Source organism: Phymastichus coffea, unplaced genomic scaffold, assembly GCF_024137745.1.
Source record: "Phymastichus coffea isolate CEN01 unplaced genomic scaffold, Cenicafe_Pcof_1.1 PCOF00001, whole genome shotgun sequence".
Classification (NCBI taxonomy): domain Eukaryota; kingdom Metazoa; phylum Arthropoda; class Insecta; order Hymenoptera; family Eulophidae; genus Phymastichus; species Phymastichus coffea.
This window is the reverse complement of record NW_026706812.1, coordinates 16,480,350-16,492,021: the sequence shown is the minus strand read 5'-3', so window position 1 is coordinate 16,492,021 and position 11,672 is coordinate 16,480,350.

Genomic DNA, 11,672 nt, shown 5'->3' with positions numbered 1-11,672 from the left:
AAATCTCGATATTTTATTATATTTTCAGTGCAAAATCGACTTATACTACAGTATACAAAAAAATAGTTGTATAATGGCAACAGGCAAAAAGATTTTTTAACTAATTTTCTTTAAATTGGATTTCTTGTTGAGTTATTATTATATTATTATTTATTAGTTATTCCTATTATTATATTATTCTAAAAGAAAAGTCCGTATGTGGCAAGATCTTTTTATTCGAGATATATTTTCTTCACATTCAAGACTTATCTACATAACTCCATGAAATTCTTTTATATATTTATCTTTTCAAACATCTTTTTAATTAATGTTAATTATTAACGTGAAAGTGATTGAATAATATATCAAAATTTTTAATGATATATGGAACATTTTTTTTATTTCTTAGTGATTCTGAAGATTTAACCGGAAAAACTGAATCTTTGGGCAATTTAATCAATTTCAGTAACTGTAAGTTATAAATATTTAATATTTATGATTGTTTTGAAGGTATAAAATATAACAGATTGAGATACATACCATATAATAGTATAATCAAACGAACTTACCGTGAAGTTCTATTTAGATTATATTCCATCTAGTTCGAAGATATTACAATGTAGTTCCCCTTCTCCCCGCGAGAAGTCACACCTTTATCGACCGAGAAAAAAGAGCGGCATTAGCGCGGTTTGTGCCGGCGCCGTTCGCTCTTCGTACCGTACCTCATATGCTTTAGAGACTGAAGTAAGATTAGTAAGAAAAAGAGGGCTGGGATAGCACGAGGAACGAGGGCTAATGATTTAAAGTGTGGGTTGTAATATCTTCGAACTAGATGGAATATAATCTAAATCGAACTTCACGGTAATTTCGTTTGATTATACTATTATATTCCATCTAGTTCTTAATATTACAATGTAGTTCTTTAGAGAGTACAATAATTCAACATGCATTTACAGAATTTATTATTTGAGTTCTTAATAATAATACGTAGGACATAATGTATAAATTTACTAGACTAAGAATCAATAACGCTACGTGCGAATCTTTGCGTTTCTAAGGATGAAATTGGCCTATTATAGAATCTTGCAAAAACTTGAGATCCCGCTGACCAGCCAGCAGTTCTTCTTATGGTATCTATGTCTACTCCTTTAGAATGCGCTGAAGATGTAGATGCATGTCTAGTCGAGTGAGCAGAAAATATCGTAAGATCAATTCCACTCTTCTCTCGAACTAGCTTTGCCCATCTACTAACAGTCTGAGCAGTGATATCTTTAAAGGGTTTTCTTGTCGCGATAAAACATTTTCTTTCATTGTTTAATCTATGAGATTTAGAAACTTTACAATAATAGAGAAGTGTAGTAGCCACGCAGTTCTCTGGGTTATCGATACAAAACGGTAAATAGAGCAGTGGTTGCATTTGGCCAGGGGCTGATGTCTTCATTTTGTCCGTAATGTAAATAAGGACTCCATCTTTAGAAGATGAGATGTTTTCTAATTTAATGCTAGCTATCGTTTGCACTCTATGGCCAGTGGCTAATAATACAAGCATAACCGTCTTATAAGATAATTGAGAAAATGTTAACTCTTCCAACGGATGAAGAGTCTTAAGATAATTGAGGACAATAGCGATATCCCATGTGAAAGCGTATTTAGGTTTCGGTGGACGTAGCTTAGCAACTCCTTTGCAAATTCTGGAAATGTGCTCGTCTGCTTCAATATTGTTGTCCGAAATCAAGGAAAGTGCCGATCTATCTGAATTGACAATCCCATAACTTACTCCATCCTTGTATCTGTCCGTTAAGAAACGTAAAACAGAATTCTTATTTGGTTTATATGCATCGAAGTTATGGCATTCGCAAAATTTGAACCATTTATTGTAGACTACATTGTACTGCACCGAAGTTGACTTGGAGATCGAGGCTGCCATAATATCCGCCGCTTCCGGAAAAATACCATTCATAATGTAAGCTGTCCTAGGAGGGAGGAATTGTCCTACAAGACGACAATAACAAATCAGGTCTAGGTTTGAAAACAATTTTCTCTGATATAAGAAAATTAAAAAGTGGATACCAAGGCTGATTTGGCCAGTCTGGTACCGCTATAATACCCGAAGCCTTTTCTCTTTCGATCTTGGAGAGACACCTGAGTATTAGAGAAAAGGGAGGAAATGCATAAAAGTAAAAGGCTGACCATTTAGTAGTAAATGCGTCAACCAAATATGCTTCTGAGTCGGGAAACCATGAGCAGTATTGAAGGCATTTAGTGTTATGTTTATTAGCGAATAAATCGATTTCCGGGTTACCAAAATTACGAACGATCAATTTATAAGCACGGTTGCAAATCTCCCATTCTGTGTCGTTATTACTGATGCGAGAGAGAGCATCAGCTTCAACGTTGTCGGCAGATACGATATATGAGGCGAATAAGAAAATACGTCTTTCTTTAGCCCATTGCCAAATCTCTCTTGAGAGTTTATTATACTTAGAGAACCGAATACTCTAATTAATCTTATTAATCCATCTTATTAATGTAGGAAATGGCTGTGGTATTGTCTATGCGAAGAAGAATTTGGCTACCTACTTGGATATTACCTAGATGGAGCAAGGCGAATTTAACCGTAAGCAACTCTTTATAGTTGATATGGAAGTGCTTCTGATTCTCATCCCAGACACCGTAAATGCTATTCATGCCATCTGTAGCACCCCAACCCGAGTTGGATGCGTCCGTGAAAATAGTCTTATCGAAGGTGGTTGATCTGATCAAACCAATAGAGACTCTGATGCTTTTCTGCCACCATAATATTTCTTGATGAATGTAAGATGGCAGCGTAATAATGGCTGCGTAATTATGATTATTCAGTATCAGGGAATTAAACTTGAAAGACTCGAGAATCTTTGTGTACAGCCAACCGTAGTCAACTGCTGGACATGAAGAGACCAATTTACCAACAATCTGTGCAAGTTCTAAAATAGAACAGCGAGCTTTACGCTGGAAGTCATCTAGAAGCTCCAAGATGCGATTTCTCTTATCGTCTGGTAGTTCAATTGTAAAATCAATTGAGTTGATATTGAAACCTAAAAATTTACATTTTTGAGATGGAACTAGAACTCTCTTCCCATTGATAAAAAATCCTAGACTAGTCAGAAGCTCTAGTGCTGTGTGGACAATATGAGAACAGTCAGACTTGTTTTCGGCGATGAAAATAAAATCATCTAAATAAATGACCACCTTGAACCCTCTGATTCTTAAATATTGAACAACAGGTTTCATAACCTTAGTAAAAATAAAAGGGGCTGTACTTAATCTAAAGGGTACACAGGTAAATTGGTAGATGTTGCCATTAAAGGAAAATCTAAGAAGTTTTCTAGATTCTACGTGAACCGGAATCATAAGATAGGCATCTTGAAGGTCAATTGAAGACATGTAACAACCGGGTGAAATGAGGTGAGTAACTGACCTAAGATCTTCAAGCTTGAAATGATCAGTCTGAATGAAAGAATTCAATTTCTTAAGATTGAGAATGAATCTATCAGTACCGTCTTTCTTGGGGATTAGAAATTAGGACGAAAGAAATTGACAATTAGAAGAGCTACAGCATTCGATTGTGCCCTTGTCGAGTAAATTGGCTATGGCGATCTTGTATCGTTCTACATCTCTACTAGGAATGTTAATAATAGGTGGGTGTAACTGAATTGGCTCAGTGAGAAAGGAAATTTTATAACCTTTGATTATTTGTAATACGTGATTGTTAACCCCAATATTCTTCAGCAAAAAATTTTAGTCTGCCTGCAATACTAACATTTATTTGTTGACCGGAGGAGTATTTTCTCGTTCTCTCTTGGTATTGTTGAAATACTGTTGCTTGTTTTTGAACGCAGGCTTATTCTGGTTCGCGCTGATATAGTTGCCCTTCCGCTGCGAGAGAGGCTGTCTCTGCTGCAGGCTCTTCCGAAAAAAAGGCTTCTTAATAGATGGCTTAAAATGTAGCTTAGGCTTCAATTTTATCTCTTGAGACAGTTTAGTAAGCGCCTTAGATTCCTTGATACGATCCGCAAGGTTACTGCCAAACAAAGTGTCGTCATAAGCCTTCTTAATAAGTACTGCAACTTGAGGTGTCAAATCAGGAATAAATATATTGGCTCTTCTAGATACAGATATAGAATGATGCATCATAATCGACATTTTAGCTGCATCGTTGAGATATCTAACGATTTGCAATTTGTCTCAGTCATCGTCATTCATGATGACTGATAGTGCCGATCCTATAGCCATGAGTGAAGATCCGGCTATTTTCTGTAATTCCTGCATATGAGCATCTATCTTAGTATGATTAGATGCAAGCGGCTGCAATTTCAGGGTTCAGTTTCTTTGGCTCGAATTTTGGTATTCTATGATAGATATATATGAATAATTCATATTTATTATGAATAATAATAATCATGTAGTATAAACGACAATGCTAAGCATTTTTGCTTGTTATAGCTTATTTTTAATTGGCTGCTGTAAATAAGAGAAGAAGTAGGATTTAATTGAATAAATCCACTTTCTAACCCGAAGTTAGAATTATCATCCTTGCATCAAAGTGAAACAATTATATGATAATATAATTGTCAAGCATCTCAAGAAATGCAGCACCATAAGGATATTATATAATATCATATTATGGTTCAATTACCTAGGGTAATTCAGCAAAATCTCATTATGAGTTTCTTTTTTCAAGCCGGTGTTGATAAGCTTTTGCCAGATAAGTACTAAGGTTGGGTCAACAACAGGATGTTTATCCTTGTCATCCTTTTCATCTAAGCCTAGTATGTCTCTGATGTCAGGATCCACATACAAAGTTTCCCTGTTGTCTGAAATATTTTAACACATTAGAATTATACTAATGGTTATAGAGAATTGGAGGCTATAAGCCTCCTTAACCTGATAAGGTATATAAAATTATGACAATAAATGCATGAATTCTCTTAACATCAAGAATTTGATGTTCATTTTTATTATGATCATAATAAAAATGTTACAAGTGAGTGCATGATTTGGAATTTCTGGGACAGGCGAAGTAGGTAAAGACGCGGAATTTTCTTCGCTGACCTCTTCGTCATCAGACGTATGAAGACTTCTGTCGAACAAAGGAGGTAGAGTTTCCATCACCTTTTGCATTTTCGCAAATTCCGACATGAATTGCTTCCAACGTTCATAGTCGCCGGGACCGGCCTGTCTCTTAGTCATTTTAACCGAAAACAAAAACGATTTCACCAGCACTCGCGATATCGGCAAGACAACGATCGAGAAGATGTGACTTGTACGCACACACGAAAAGATATGAGGTACGGTACGAAAAGCGAACGGCGCCGGCACCAGTGCACAAACCGCGCCAATGCCGCTCTTTTTTCTCGGTCGATAAAGGTGTGACATCTCGCGGGGCGAAGGGGAACTACATTGTAATATTGAGAACTAGATGGAATATAATTGAATTTGTTTATAGAGCAAAATCAATAAATTGAGATAAAATTTAATATTTTCAAACTAATAGCCAATTAGTAATATAGATATCTAGTTTTCTTAATGCGAGTTAAAATTGATCATTTTTAAATGTTGCTGCAATAACCTAATTTTGCCGTAAATCTATCGGATGGCTGTGACACATCCCTACTGCTCTCATAATTCCTACCGTTCTGGAAAAATCTCTCGGGTCCCTAGAAATGATTCCACCAAGATTCCACTAGGTATGTACGGTTTAATCCGAGTTCCCAGTTCCATAGATAACATTTTCAAACTGTATTGTCTGCTCAATTAGTCGTAGTCAAACTCATCAGGCATACCCATACATAGTCAAATGAGTCAAACTAGCTAATAATGCGAACTTTTCATCAATTTTGTTTGACTACCACTGATCGAGCAGACAGCACATTATGGAAATATTATTAATGGAACTACGGATTACGGACTACAGATTGAACCGCAGACAATTATTTAGTGGAATAATTTTTAGGGACCCGAAAGAGTTTTTTCAGCGGTAGGAGCGGTAACATCGAAACGACCCTGGCAGAAAAATGATTGATTTAAAAAAAAAAATATACCATTAGCTTCGTATTAATTTGTACCACCCGAAAATTCATTTTTTGGAATTTGTACCCTCTCTGAAAATAGAGAGAGGTAGCTTTTAGCTCTACTTTAAATTTTACCAACTGAAAATAGTTTTATTGTAATTTTTAAACTTTAAAATTTGATTAGACATGTTAATATAAAAAATCCTAAGTTAACGTGTGTTCTTAAACTCCTACATCCGCAAAATCAGCTGATTACTCGGATGATAAAGTAGATAACTCTGATAGGAAAAATATTTATTTCCTAAAAAAAAATACACTACCAACTTTGCCTTAATCAGTACCAGTCGAAAAATAGTTATTTTGGAATTTGAACCCCTCGCAAATATTCAGAAAAAAATTAATTCGTAGTCTAGTTCGACGATTTTAATTCCGGGTCTTCCGCACTGTGGAAAATCTCTTTTCTCGGCGGAAAAATTGTGAAATTTTAATGTAAAAGATTATGAATGTCTTCTTCTTAATTTGTACCATCTACGAAAACCAAAAATATAATTTGTACCCCTGTAGAATTTGAATTATACAGCGTTTTTCTTAGAAACACAGTAAAATGCAAAAAATTAATAAAATTTATGATCCTGACAGAAAAATGGTGAATTTTCTTAAGAAAATTAAAGTAAATAGTTTTATGTCTATTTATACTATAAAAATTATTTAAATTTACTTTTTGTACCCCTCCTATTTATCAAGAAAAATAACATACATATTCGTACAGCAGTCTTACACATGTAAGTGCTGTCATCAGCATAGAGTGGTACAAAATTATGATTTTGGAAGAAATGTATTTAAAAATTTTTATTACGACGCAAAAATACTAGAAATTGAACGAAAAGAAAATGTTAATGAACTTGAAACTAATTGTACCATTGGAAAAAAATATTTTGTAATTTGTATTCATCTCAAAAGCGCAGAAAAGCTAGAAAATCATATCTTTAAAAATCGATTCTCTTGACGAGAAAATGTTGCAGTTCCGGAGAAAAAACCACTCAAAGGTATGCCTGGTAATTTACATTAAATTTAAAAACAAATATTTTAATTTGTACCCTCCTGTGATGATGAATAAATCCTTTCTTTCCGTTGCAGTACGGGAATTCAAATTAGCAAAACTTTTTGGTTTTTATACTTAATAGACAATAAAAAAAACGCGTTATAAACCCGGATTTATTATTAATGCTATAATTGAAATACAGATTTATTAAAACGCAGACTATGTTTAATAGAACCTTCGTTTAATTTTAATAAATAAGCTGATTTGAAAAATAAACGTGTATGAAAATCTACTATTTTAAATTGCGTTTAATTTCAATCCTATCAATATGAAATATATATATTACATCACTATGTTTGTTGAGTCGGTGAAAAATTATGCTGTAAGAATCAAGTAATTGCGCAGGCATTTTGGTGAGTAAAGCAAGGGTCGTAATTTTTTCGAAATTACTGCCTACATTCAAAACTGTGCACGTATGAAAAATCTAAAGGATATAGCAGTAACAAATCATTAAGTTTTATCTTCATTACAGTTCATTAGTACGAAATTTTATGATAGAAACTGCATAAAAAATTGCTAATAAACCGTTCCTATTCCATCGGCTATTTTCTCCATCTATCAGTAGCACTTTATTGCTGGTTGAAGTAAAGAAGAAATTTGAGTAGAATTAATCGATTTAAATTCACAAATCTTGTTCCAAATTAAACATAGGTTTTACAGTACACATTATAAATATCATGTTTATGAAAATGATTGTGAGAATTGTCGAATTTTATTTAATGTTGAATTCTTTATTTGTTATAAATATATAAATAGACAATTTTCATTCGAGAAACAACGTTGGTTGTATATCATAGCCATTATAACGTGAACTTTGTAGTAGACAATAAGAAGTAATAATTAAGCATCGATACAATATGAACATTTTTATAATCTACCACGTCGTGTCAAATAGAAAAATAAGAACATTATTCCTACTCGCGACTGTCTCATAATATGCAATCCAAGTATTACAAAAATTCGCTTGCATTAAAATATATTGATTTCCATCACAATTATTTAGAATATAAAGTTCATTTGTAAAAATTATTATGACGTAAGCTGCGTCTTTATCTTGTCAATTATCTGGTACTGAAGACTCAAATAATAATACTCGCCTGTATGGGGTCATTATTTTATAATCACCTTACTCCTATGCACGAGAAAGATCGTAATCCGAATCTTTCTCAATGGAATATTCAAAGCTGAAAGTAGCTTTCTCTGCAAAAATCTTTTCCTCTGGATTGTTATTATAATATTTGGTTCTTCTGGAGTACTACATCTTTACGTTTGTTATTCTTTTTGCATTCTATTATACACTTTATTATCTGCTCTCTATTAGGAACATATTTAGATTCTCCTTTAAGTTTTTCTGCTGAAATTGTTAACAAATAATTAGACCATTTATTTTGTTAAAAGATAGATTAGAAGTAGTGTATATGAATATTCTTACCTAATTCTGCAACTACTGTAGTAGTATTTTTATAAGCTTGATTGACATTTTTGATAGATGACAGAAAAGACTTGACATATAATTTAATAATCTGACAGTATAATAAAGCTCTTTATTATATTTCTATCCTAAATTCTTGAACTATATACCATAGAGAATAAACAGCCTTGCATTGCATTTACAATGATAATAAATATGTTATTAATTGATAATAATGAAAATTATACATTATATAAAAATTTCCAGTTGAATTCTATTTCTGTAGCTTTTTCGAATCTAGAAACAAATGCTGTTTTTTTACTCAAGATAACCATTATATTACCCTTTACGTAATAAAAAATTTAATATTTTCCAATATTCTTAGTTGTAAGAAGAGAACGATCATTATCATTATCAGATCACTTACATTGATCCGCCTGTTTTAATTTTTAAATTAAAGCCTGCTAGGAAAAATTGTAATAGCATAATCAAAATTTCCGCGTTTGAATTTTGAATTTTGGCGCGCAAATTTTAATAGTTAAATCGTATGCTTCAGCTTGTATTAAAAAATTTTTTATCACTTTTTTAACAATAACTGTATTAGTAATGAAAGTATTAATTTTTTTAACATAATAATTTATTAAATTAATATATATAATAGGTATTAAAATATAATGTAATTTAATACTTTTCAGCAAAACATTTTTTAGAATCAACGTACTAAAACAATTGAAAACGAAAGAATGCGAATATTCTGTACGCAAAAGAATACGTTGTGTTGTACGAATATTATTGAAGGAGAGGCATCGTTTAGTGTAATAGTGATTTCAATTTAATATTAATGAAAGAAAGGCATGCTTTAGTGTAACAGTGATTTCAAGTAATAAATAGTTGTTATTAAGTATAGTGATAATAATATTTTAAATAGTTCAAAATTTGTGTTATAAGATTATAGTTGCATAATAAAAGTATAGTAATAAGATTATAGTTGCATAATAAACTAATTGTGGAGTTTAATTTGTTCTCAAAATACCTGTTCTTTATAAAATAACTTTAATTTCCTTATTAAAAAAATGGTTGGAAGAAAGCCATCTATTTTGCCAGTAGTAATTAAAAATGAAATTATAAATCACGCTATTTATAATGAATTAAATAAATTAAAGGGTAAAAATAATCAAGTGTGGAAAGATATCAGTAGTGCTTTAAAAGACGATATCAATTTCAAGAGTATTTATTTAATGGTACTACAAAATCGTCATGGTATAAAAACGTTTTACGATGAAACAAAAGGCATAAATTTTGCAAATAATGCATATGAAACTGGCAGAGAAGAATTTAATATAAGTGATAAAATTGATCTAATTGAAAACAAGTTATTGATTTGTGAATCAAGAAAAAGTAATAAAAAAACTGTCGATGAAGTATTAACAGTAGATAATAGTACACTCGAATTCCAGATAGTTCTTAGCGAAAATGAATGGACATCAGTTAAGCCAATTGAAAAAATATACCAAGATGGTACTGTCAAACAAATCATGCAAGAAGGTTGGGGTGATATTTTAATGCAGAAAATTTGGAAAATAAGCATAAGCAAAAACAAAAAAAATCCCTTGTGCTTTTTATTTTCACAATCACCACGTAGGTAAGGAATACTTTTTCTCCGCAAAAGGATCCTGCAATGAATGCAAATCAAGTTTAACAATAATTTTGATAAATGAGCCAACTTTGGAACCTATTTTTTTTGAAGTTGTTGCAAATAACGTGAAATTTAATATACCACATAGTAATTGTAGAGGCCTATTCGGACCAAAAAGAGATGAAATAAAAAAAGAATTATTGCACCAATTACCAAGAAAATGGCAAAGAGAAAAAACCAAAACACTTATTAATAGTAATAATACGAACCCTCCACAGCTCTACAAGTTACCATCTCTTCAAAAAGCAAGAATAGATGCCAAAAATGAGGAATTGGGAATCATTAAAGGTCAGACTCTATTTGAATCATTTGCATATTTAAAAGTGAATAATCCCTATGGGCACTATATTAGGGACATTGGATACGATTCCTTTTTTGTTTTATTTTGGTCCCAACAACAAGTTGATCTTCATAATGATATTTTGAAGAATTTAGGAAATTCTATATCATCTGACTCTACAGGATCAGTTTGTAGATCAATCAAAAGACTAGGACAAAAAGATAGACATATCTTTTTAACAAACTTGACTACTCACGTAGAAAAGAAGATTGTACCACTATCTCAAATGATCTCCGAACGAAATGATGCCAACATTATTAGTTATTGGATTCGTGAGTTTTTAAGATCAGGAGCTGAAAAACCTCGCCGAATGGTCACAGACCATGGCATGGGATTGAGAAACGGTTTATGCTTAGAACTAAACAATGTTACATTTAAACAATATAATAATATATGTCTGTTGCTTTTAAAAGGTGAATTAAAGAGTCATACATTGCATACACAAATGGCAACAGATATATCTCATTTAGTCCATCTCATAGAGCGTTGGCCGAATTTCACGAAAATGCCTTCAAAAGTGCAACAATTATACAGACATTGTTTAGGTATTTTATCTACAATCGACAGTTTGCTGAACTTTGAAATATTTTTTAAAGTTGTAATCACACTTGCATATAGTAAAACATGCAACAGTGACTGTACTAAAGCTTTTGGTTTAATAATAAAATTGATCAAATCATTTGAGTTCAATGACAATATTAAATCAAGAACAACAGAAAATGAAGACTTAAATGAAGTTATAGTAACTGAAGAAAACTATAAAGAAGAAGATAACAAAAGCATGAAGGATTACATAAATGGACTCATTGACAGTATAGGTTTACAAAACCTTACGGAGTTTCTTCTAGATAATGATTATTGTTATCCTTTTTTTGCGGAAAAGTTCATTGAACTTTGTCATGAATTTCCTTGCTGCACAAATACTACGCTGAAAATATTTGGAATCGAAGAGAAAGTTGCTACATCATCAAGAAGTGAAGCTACATTTAGGGATGTCAAAGACAACGTTTTGTATAACAGAGTACCAATAAGGCCAGATAAATTTGTTTTGGAATATTGCAAAAACATAGATTCAGATGTGAAAATGAGAAGAA